Below are 9,291 nucleotides of genomic sequence, written 5' to 3' on the forward strand. Positions count from 1 at the left end.
AGTGATTGCCCGACACTTTCCAGTAGAGGGTAATCAATGAATCAATAATTGAGGGCCAGCAATTTATATACACCCAGCAGCATCCCTTTAGTTTATAGAGGTCATTGACCTAGTTACAGGAGTAATTAAAACCCACAAACCTAATTTTTATTTAATTCAATTAGCTAAATAAATATCTAGCTATCTAATACATTTCTGAATAAATTATTAATATATGAACTAAGAAAATATTTCTAGGTTAATTTTTTCATTTAAATTGTTTTATGCAAGAATATTTTTTACACAGTTCAACCCCTTAGTCCTAAAGATTTGCTGTGCACAATCTATGCTTCCACTTATCAATACATTTTTAAACTAGGTAAACATATGTAATAATCTTTTCTTTACAGTGATATTCTACTTAAAAGCAGAATAATAAAACTGCTGTCCAGAATTATGAAAATTCTGTATCTCACAAGTAATTTCATAATATCTTCATCATAACATATGTAATAATCATATGTAATAATCTTTTCTTTACAGTGATATTCTACTTAAAAGCAGAATAATAAAACTGCTGTCCAGAATTATGAAAATTCTGTATCTCACAAGTAATTTTTCAAGTTTTAACTTGAAGTCAATATATATGTCTATAATAGCTTGTAGTCAGTATATATATGTTTTAAAATAAAAGCTGTGTTCTTAAGGAATCTAGTGATACTATTGTACCCTATACAAAAATAAATACAACCTACAGCCGATAATATTAAGAGGCTGTCCAGAGATGATCATTTAGTGCGATACTGATCATGAATTCATGTTTTACTGATTATATTTAGTCTTGCAGCAAATTTAACAAAAAATAGGTGTATTGGACAAAAATGTACTAATGTAGCCAGTCATGTAATGAATTGAATGTACCCTGAAATTAGTTAAATGAATAATCAACATTGTCTCTTGCAAACATTTTATTATACAAAGACATAACCTTAATCAATACAAATATTACACAAATTTCAATTTAATTTTAAAAATAATAAAAACAACAGAGAAATCATATCCTTGTCTACATAGAATCACTTGGAATAGCACAGAAGAGTTCTCCTGAAAGAGAGGATAATAAAATAAAAATTATGCAAATCGAATATTTTAAAAACATAAGTATTTTTGTGAAAATGAGCTTTTAAAACTAAAATTTCTATCGAAAAGTTTTTGCTTTTATCATTTCATTGATAAATTTTGACTCATCAAATTAGTCTTCAAATTAGTAACACCATGCAAAACATACACCTGTCTTATAATTTAGAAAGATTTTGAACATAAAATTCCTTTCTGAATGAAATTATTGAATATTGACTCACGAACCCATTAAGATTGACAACTAGTACATGAAAATCTAACTGTTAAATGAAAAGTTATTCAGGGTGTTTAATTTTGTGCTCACCTTTTCTCAGAAAATATTTAATTTTAAAAAACATGCAGTTTTTTCTTCATTAATTTTATGGTGCTCAATTTTATTGCATTTAATATTTAAAACAATTATGATATTCTAATGTAAATTATTGTTTCAAGGAAAGGTATAGAAGAAAAATTACTTTTAAATATATATTACTTACATGCACAAATGTATCAATAGCATTTCTTTTTCGCTTTACTTTTATGATTAAATTTTTAATTGTATACCCTTGACAAAAAAAATTTCAAAATTTACAACATTTTTCATATTAAAATAGGCATCAAAACAATAATATGTATTGAATTGAAACCAGAATTGAAACCATATGAAAAAAGGTTGCTCAAAATTTGCTAGTTAAAAAGGCAGATAATTTTACAATTCTGTAATAACTTTATAAATCAATAAATTCTTAAATTACTTTAATGGTGATGCTTTGTGAAATTAATATTTTCCTCATATAAAAAACACAAGAACTAGATAAGAATAACGACAGATTTGACCAATGTCACGATTTCCGTAATGTCTTTATATAACTGGTATAGATGTAAGACAAAAAATGAAAAGTTTACATAAATATTAATAACATTGATTACATCTCTGATGAAATTTCTTTTCTTCAAATTTTTTTATTAATTTAGTTCCTTCTTTTAACAAAAAATATTTGTTAAATACTCCATTACTATGCCTAGGAATAAAAAAGGGAAAGGTGCTTCCTAAAAAAAAAGGGTACACCGAGTTTTTAAAGGGCTTTTAATTAACACCGTAAATAGTTAACAAAATGTGTACTATTATGTAACAGCTGAATTCGATTCTTAACGACTGTAAAATTACCATCTTATACCTACTATTTTACATGTATATTTCAAAAAGTAGTTCTCACCCATTATCAAAATGAGAAAAATTTGTAGCTTACAAAGAAAAAAAACATGCTAATAGAAAATCATTGTGCAATAGAAAACATTGTGCAATAGAAAAAAATATTGTTAAACTTGAAGGCTTTTTCCATAATTTAAACTATTAACTAATAAACGATTAATTAAAAATAAATATTGAAAGGTACATATTTTTAAAAAAAATATTCATTTCAAATTTTTTTAAAAAATCTTTTAATAAACTTATTGATACTAAAAAAATCTTTTAAAAATTTAACCAGTTGAGAATTAACAAAGTAAATATTTGTAATGGTATCTGAATCAAACTTATTAACACGAATAATTTTAAAAGTGTGTAATCATCATTGACACATTAAATTTTTTAAAAGGAATATTATCAGACAGTGTCGTCAAAGGGCAGTGAGGACGGTTGGCCCTTCTCGAGGAGGTACACTGCATTTTTATTTGATACAGAAAAATTTGTTGTCATTTTCTGTAGATTAGAATAGCAGGAGTTGCACATTAACCACTTTCAACATATACTTTTCGAATTCTAGCAAATAAACTCTGTAATAGGATACACACATTATGGGCCACAAATAAAAAGAAACAAAACTTATTTAAATCTAATGAATAATTCAGAGAAAAATTAGACTGAAAACATTTAAACCTGTTTGATTGCCCAAGGACAGGAGCGTTACAATGGGCGTTTCCTTATTATAGACTTTTTTCCCTTTTTTTTTTAAATTGCAGGCATTGGGGGGTTGTCCCATTGGCCACAGGAATGCCAGAACTACTACTTTCTTCTCGTTACCCAGTGGGCACCTGTGGTGAAGCAGGGTCGCCCACGTGACACAACCACAACCCGTTTATAGGGCGGAAAGTTAAAAAAGAATCTTTAAAAACTTCAACATTTCAATATGCAATTAAACTGGTTCTGATGTTTTTCATCTCGTTTAACTCATAAAATCGTAAGATTTCTATAATCTTTTTGCTTCTGTCGCACTTAAATGTTAGTTTAGAGATTCCTAATGTGTTTACATTTTAAACTTCTGTTTCACGAAAACTTTTTTGTTTTTAAAAAGGTAGGTGTATATATTTTTGCCAAATAAAAATATTTTGTACTATTGAAGAATAGATAAATAAGTGAAATGTAGGTGTTATTAACATTATTTCTTAGTTACCATAAATTAAATTTACTTACACATTTTATTAAGAATTTTTTAACTTTTACGGGGCATTTTATTTGCTTGAACTAAAAAATTGTTCTTATCGCAAAAATTTTTTCTACCAAATAATGTCTTAGAAGGCATTCAATATTGTACAGGTTAGTTTCAAGATGCTTCAAATCAGTACTTTGTCGTTACTTTTTTTTTTTTCTCTTTAACCTACACGTTTTTAAGCTATGTTAACAAGGTAGGTTTTTAAATATGATTGTGTTTTCACAATCAAAATCTTACTGTACTTAATAAAATTTTTAAAAAAATATTTTATATACATCAATAAAATTTATAAATATAACACTTTTTTTCATTGAATAGGGAAGTGAATGATTAAAATGAAAATTAATAACCATTATTAAAATATAAAACTACATACAGTGACCAATCACTTCTGCGCCACCTCTTTTATGTGCCTTTTGCATATATACAAAGGTTTTCAAAGGCCCTTGATCATTATATAGGAAAATAATAATAATTATAATTCTTTATGCATCATTCAGAAAATAAATATTTCAATTCAGCACACAATTTTTTTTTAAAAGTCTAAAATTTTGATTTTATTTTTTGTTTAAATAGAAAAAAATAATCCCATTTTTTAGAAAAAGTTTTCAGTTTAAAGCAAATAAACAATCTTCGTTACAGATAAAAGGAAATAAGTTACTGGATCTAGTAATACAGTTCATTTTTCTTCCCTATGGGATTTTTTTCACCTTTATTGTTTCTAGGAAGACATTTTTTTATATGAATTTGAATAAGGTGTCTTATCTATCACACCACCCACATTGAAACCACCATATATATTCCACCCATATGCTTTCAAAATTTATCTAGCAGTGTCTTTCCCATCACCAATTAAAACGTTAGTTTTTGGTCAAGGAATGTAAAGCTATAGCGATTACTATTACTCAGTTTACGCGAAAACAGAGATGACAAAAACATTACTCGAAATCATTAAAAACAATTAGAAGGTTTAGCCGCTATTCATGACTATTTGTAGTTTTATTCAGCTATTGAAACTTTTCTATCTAGCTTTTCTTATTTGTATGAACTTACTGTTTTTAAAATCTTATGGACTTTTTCTCTTGGTCCCAAAGACTGGTGCATAAGTGAGAATTCACTATACTTTATAAATGAATTCACTTAATACATTAAAATGTCCCTAATCCTTCTTTAAAATCATAATTCAAATAATAATAATTAAAATAATACTTCTCAAAATAATAAATTATTTATGCACATCAAAGATTCTGCAGATGATAAAGGTAATAAAACTTACAGAAATTCATGGTGGACTGGCACAGGTTTACCAACATTTGAAGAGCTAAAAGGGAAAAAAAAGGGTCTTATTTTTATGTAAATATTAACTTGAGATATACAGTAAAAAAATTTTTCAGTAAACTTTTAGCAGAAATTTAAAAAACATTATACAACGGACACCCAGAAAGATTAAGTAAAAATTAGAATAATATTTTTTAGAAATTTAAATGAGAAAAATAACTTGCAGGCTACGAAATTTTATTAACAGAATCGTCATCAATAAAACAACAACATTTTCTAAGTTCGCCTCTAGGATCACAAAATATAAGGTCAGCGTTTAAAATCTTCCAAAGAGTTAATTGAAATTTATTTTTTTATTTCCACTTAAAGATTCTCCACAAAAAATTATTGTAAATTTAGCTTTCGCTGAATCTGAAGCTTTTCTTATGTGCATGAACTTACTGTTTTTAAAATCTTAATACACTTTTTCTCTTGGTCCCAAAAACTGATGCATAAGGGAGAATTCACTGCACTTTATAAATAAATTTGCTTTATACATTAAAATGTCCCTAATTCTTCTTTAAAATCATAATTCAAGTAATAATAATTAAAATACTACTTCTCAAAGTACCTAATATTAAATTAATTATGTACATCCAAGATTCTGCATATGATAAAAGTTAAAAAACTTACTGAAATTCATGGTGGACTGGCACAGGTTGAAAAGCTAAAAGGAAAAAAAAGGTCATATTTTTATGTAAATATTACCTTGTATACAGTAAAAATATGTTACGGTAAACTCTTAGCAGAAATTTAAAAAGTATTACCCAATGGACACCCAGAAAGATTAAATAAAAATTAAAATATTTCTTAGAAATTAGAATGAGAAAAATAACTTGTAGGCCAGGAAATTTAGAATGAGAAAAATAACTTTTCGACCAGGAAATTTTATTAACAGAATTGTCAACAATAAAAAAAAACACAAAATATAAGGTTAGCATTGAAAATCTTCCTAAGAGTTAATTGAAATTTATTTTTTTATTCCCACTAATAGATTCTCGGCAAAAAATTATTGTAAATTTAGCTTTTGCTGAATCTGAAGCTTTTCTTATTTGCATGAACTTACTGTTTTTTAAATCTTATACGCTTTTTCTCTTGGTCCCAAAGACTGGTGCATAAGTGAGAATTCACTGTACTTTATAAATGAATTCGCTTAATACATTAAAATGTCCTTAATCCTTCTTTAAAATCATAATTCAAATAATAATAATTAAAATATTACTTCTCAAAATAATATTAAATTATTTATGCACATCAAAGATTCTGCAGATGATGAAAAAAAAAATAAGTTAATTGATAAATCATTTTAACTATTAATAAATTTAAAAATTTGTATCAGGGGAATTGGTTGGTAATAGTTGCTTTTCTCAATTTAATTTATGTAAAATAGAACAGTTTCACATAAAAGTCATTTTTGAAATTTAATTTATTTTGAAAAAAACTTTTCAAATTGATTATAATCAAATTTTTGTCGTTTCCATATGGTTCGCCCCCTAGTACAATAATTTAAAATATGTGCGTTTAAACCCTCACTTTGCTGTGGTCAGACTGACAGGCAAACAACAACTATTTTGCTCAAGCCAAAACAGATTATGAAAATAAAATAAGAAAATTATCAATAAAAAAAAGCGGCTAGATTTTTTCGTTAAGCCGTGTTTCAAACTACTCGTAAATTTACGTTTAAATTAGTGTTCAATGGAATCTAATATTAAAGCATATTGTGTCTAATAAACTATTATTAATAATTATATTAGTCTAGCACTTCCATACAAAGCTCAATATAAGGATTTGATATTTAGTTTAAGAAAAAAAAAATTCCTTTAAGTGATAAGATGTAAGTTGTCAATGGAATAAGAGTTGAATTTGGAGCACTTCAGCTACTTGGAAAGTGAAGTTGATGAGAACAGAGACGCAGTACTTCACTCAGTTGGAAAATAGTAGAAATTTCAATTGCAAGTTACCATTGTTACAAACATGAAAGCGAGATAATTTAATAAATAATAAATACATTAAGTAATAAAACTTACAGAAATTCATGGAGGACTGGCACAGGTTTTCTAACATTTAAAGAGGTAAAAGAAAAAAAAAAGGTCTTACTTTCATGTGAATATTAACTTGAGATATACTGTAAAAAAAATTTCGCTTAACTTTCAGCAAAAATTTAAAAAGCATTACACAACGGGCACTGAAAACGTTTGAATGAAAATTAGAATAATATTTTTCAGAAATTAGAATGAGAAAAATAACTTGTAGGTCAGGAAATTTTCTTAAAAGAATTGTCAACAATAAAACAACAAAATTTTCTAAGTACGGCTCTAGGATCACAAAATATAAGGTTAGCATTGAAAATCTTTCAAGGAGTTAATTGAAAACTTTTATTTCCACTGCAAGATTCTCTGCAAAAAATTATTATAAATTTAGCTTTCAGTGATTTGGAAGCAGTTATAACTTGTTTTCTCAATAGAATACAAGTTAAATTTGAAGTACCTCGGCTACTTCGAAAGTGGTCAAACATCCTTTTAAGAAGTTGTACTTGTAAATAAAATGGTATTATATTCTGTCTATAGCAGTCAGGAAATGATTGTAATTTAAATTGTCAACAAGTACAGAGCTCCTGTAGATTTTAGTACTCTAACTAGTCGAAAAGTAGAAATTTTGATCGCATGTTACCAATACGAGTGCGAGTTCATTAAATTAATAATAAACACAGCAAGAAATAAGAAAACCTATAGAAATTCATGGAGAGCGCTAACAGGTTTTCTAACATTTTTAAAACTAATAGAAAAAGAGTTGTTTGTTATTTTTATTGAGTATGAATTTTGTTTTCATATTGTATTGAACTTTTATATATTTTTGTAATCCCTATAAAAATCGGGCATTATTTTATATGAATATTGACTTGAAATTCACAATAAAAACATTATTCACTTAACTCTTAACAAAAATTATGAAGTAACTTAACATTGATTTCAAAATATAAAAGAATTTTGTAATATTTTTTTTTGTATAAGTGGGGTTAGCCAATATACAATTAAGTATGAGCAACTGCGTGCTAAAAAACTTTCCATAATCTATATTTTTTTTAGGTTGTTTAAGAATTCACAGCACGATTCTTCGCAATTATTTATATTAACATGTACAAATAAATTTTTCATCTTAATTTAAACTATTCAGTATAAATTATTAAACCTTTACCTATTTTTACACTTGAATTTAGCTCAAAAATTTCATTAAAATGAAATACATATAACAGAAACAATTTTTAATATTACTAACAGCAATTAGTTAACTAAAATCTAAATATTATTTAACATAAAGAAATAAGTTTTAATGAAAATTCTTGATTATTATACAAACCTATTTTCATAATATACTTAGATAAACCTGATTTATATCATATGCTACAACATATTATGAATTGCACTTAAAGAGTCATCATACAACAGAATTTATATTTGTTTTTGGCGTGCTACTGCTCGATTGTCGCTAAAAATTTCGCTGCGATCTTGGTGTTGATAAAACATTTGTCTGTACATTTTCATTGAATTAAATTTAATAATTTTTATTATTCTATCTTAGAAAGGTGTTAACTATGATGTATTAATTGAATAAAGATGATTGCCAATCTAAAACATAGCGCCAAAACAGCACTTCAAACGCGGTTCTTTGTAAACCGAAATCTGCACGTCGTAAACATATTTGAACAATAGTAAATCAAAAATGATTAAAATAATAACTTCAATGTAATAGAAAAAAATAAAACCTTACCTTTTTTGAAAATTATAAGAATCCAACGTGCTTCTTTTTCTAAACAATAAATTCACAGTTACAGCTACTCGCTCGACCGCTTCACTGGCGGCAGCAGACAACTTTAACTTGGTGGCCCATTGGGTAGATTCAGACTGACGGGATGCGGCTGTTTGTAATGTACAGGGCCAACACTTCCTACAATGTTGGCAAAAGTTCATAGGGTGGCCCAGCAATCAACCCAGCTGACAGTAATTTGCACCTTCACTTTTCAATCAGTACCGTCAGTAATTTCGAAGATGGCCAGAACTTATGTTTTTGCTGGGATAATAATAAATGCGGCTGTGTGTGTGTCTGTCTGTCTGTAATCACAATATATCGCCCCAGAAGCTTCGCCCAGGCACGAAACTCGGCACATAATTGTGTTTTGACATAATGAAGAAGTACTTTTTTTCTTTTTCAAAAATTTTGATTAGTTATTTAGTTATCAGTCATTTTGTAAGTCTATGCTTTTCGTCTGCTTTTTCGTCTTCAAAGAGCCATATTCAAAAAACTATTAAAAATGCATATACTTTTCCCCACTCTTATAAATGTATGCTAATGCGAACCTCACAATTGAAATATTAATTTTCGACAACTTAAACCAATAATATACGAAGGAATTAATAATTTAATTGTAAAGTTCGCATTAGTTTAC

The 9,291-nt window shown here is 27.1% G+C and overlaps 1 long non-coding RNA gene across 6 annotated transcripts; it reads right to left on the minus strand.

The window, feature by feature from the left end:
• Positions 1-929: 929 nt before the first annotated feature.
• Positions 930-8,919, minus strand: LOC147808059 (uncharacterized). 6 transcript variants are annotated; one of them, XR_015434690.1, is made up of 5 exons: positions 8,616-8,919; positions 6,875-6,904; positions 5,481-5,514; positions 4,807-4,851; positions 930-1,083 (listed from the first exon to the last, which is right to left on the minus strand). It is a non-coding gene; the product is annotated as an uncharacterized LOC147808059 (long non-coding RNA). The 6 variants fall into 6 exon arrangements; XR_015434691.1 differs by lacking the exon at positions 6,875-6,904; XR_015434689.1 differs by having other exon boundaries at positions 4,807-5,514.
• Between the last annotated feature and the right edge of the window lie 372 nt (positions 8,920-9,291).

Source organism: Parasteatoda tepidariorum, chromosome 6 (genome assembly GCF_982258835.1).
Source record: "Parasteatoda tepidariorum strain Cologne lab strain chromosome 6, Ptep-v5.0, whole genome shotgun sequence".
In the NCBI taxonomy this organism is placed as follows: domain Eukaryota; kingdom Metazoa; phylum Arthropoda; class Arachnida; order Araneae; family Theridiidae; genus Parasteatoda; species Parasteatoda tepidariorum.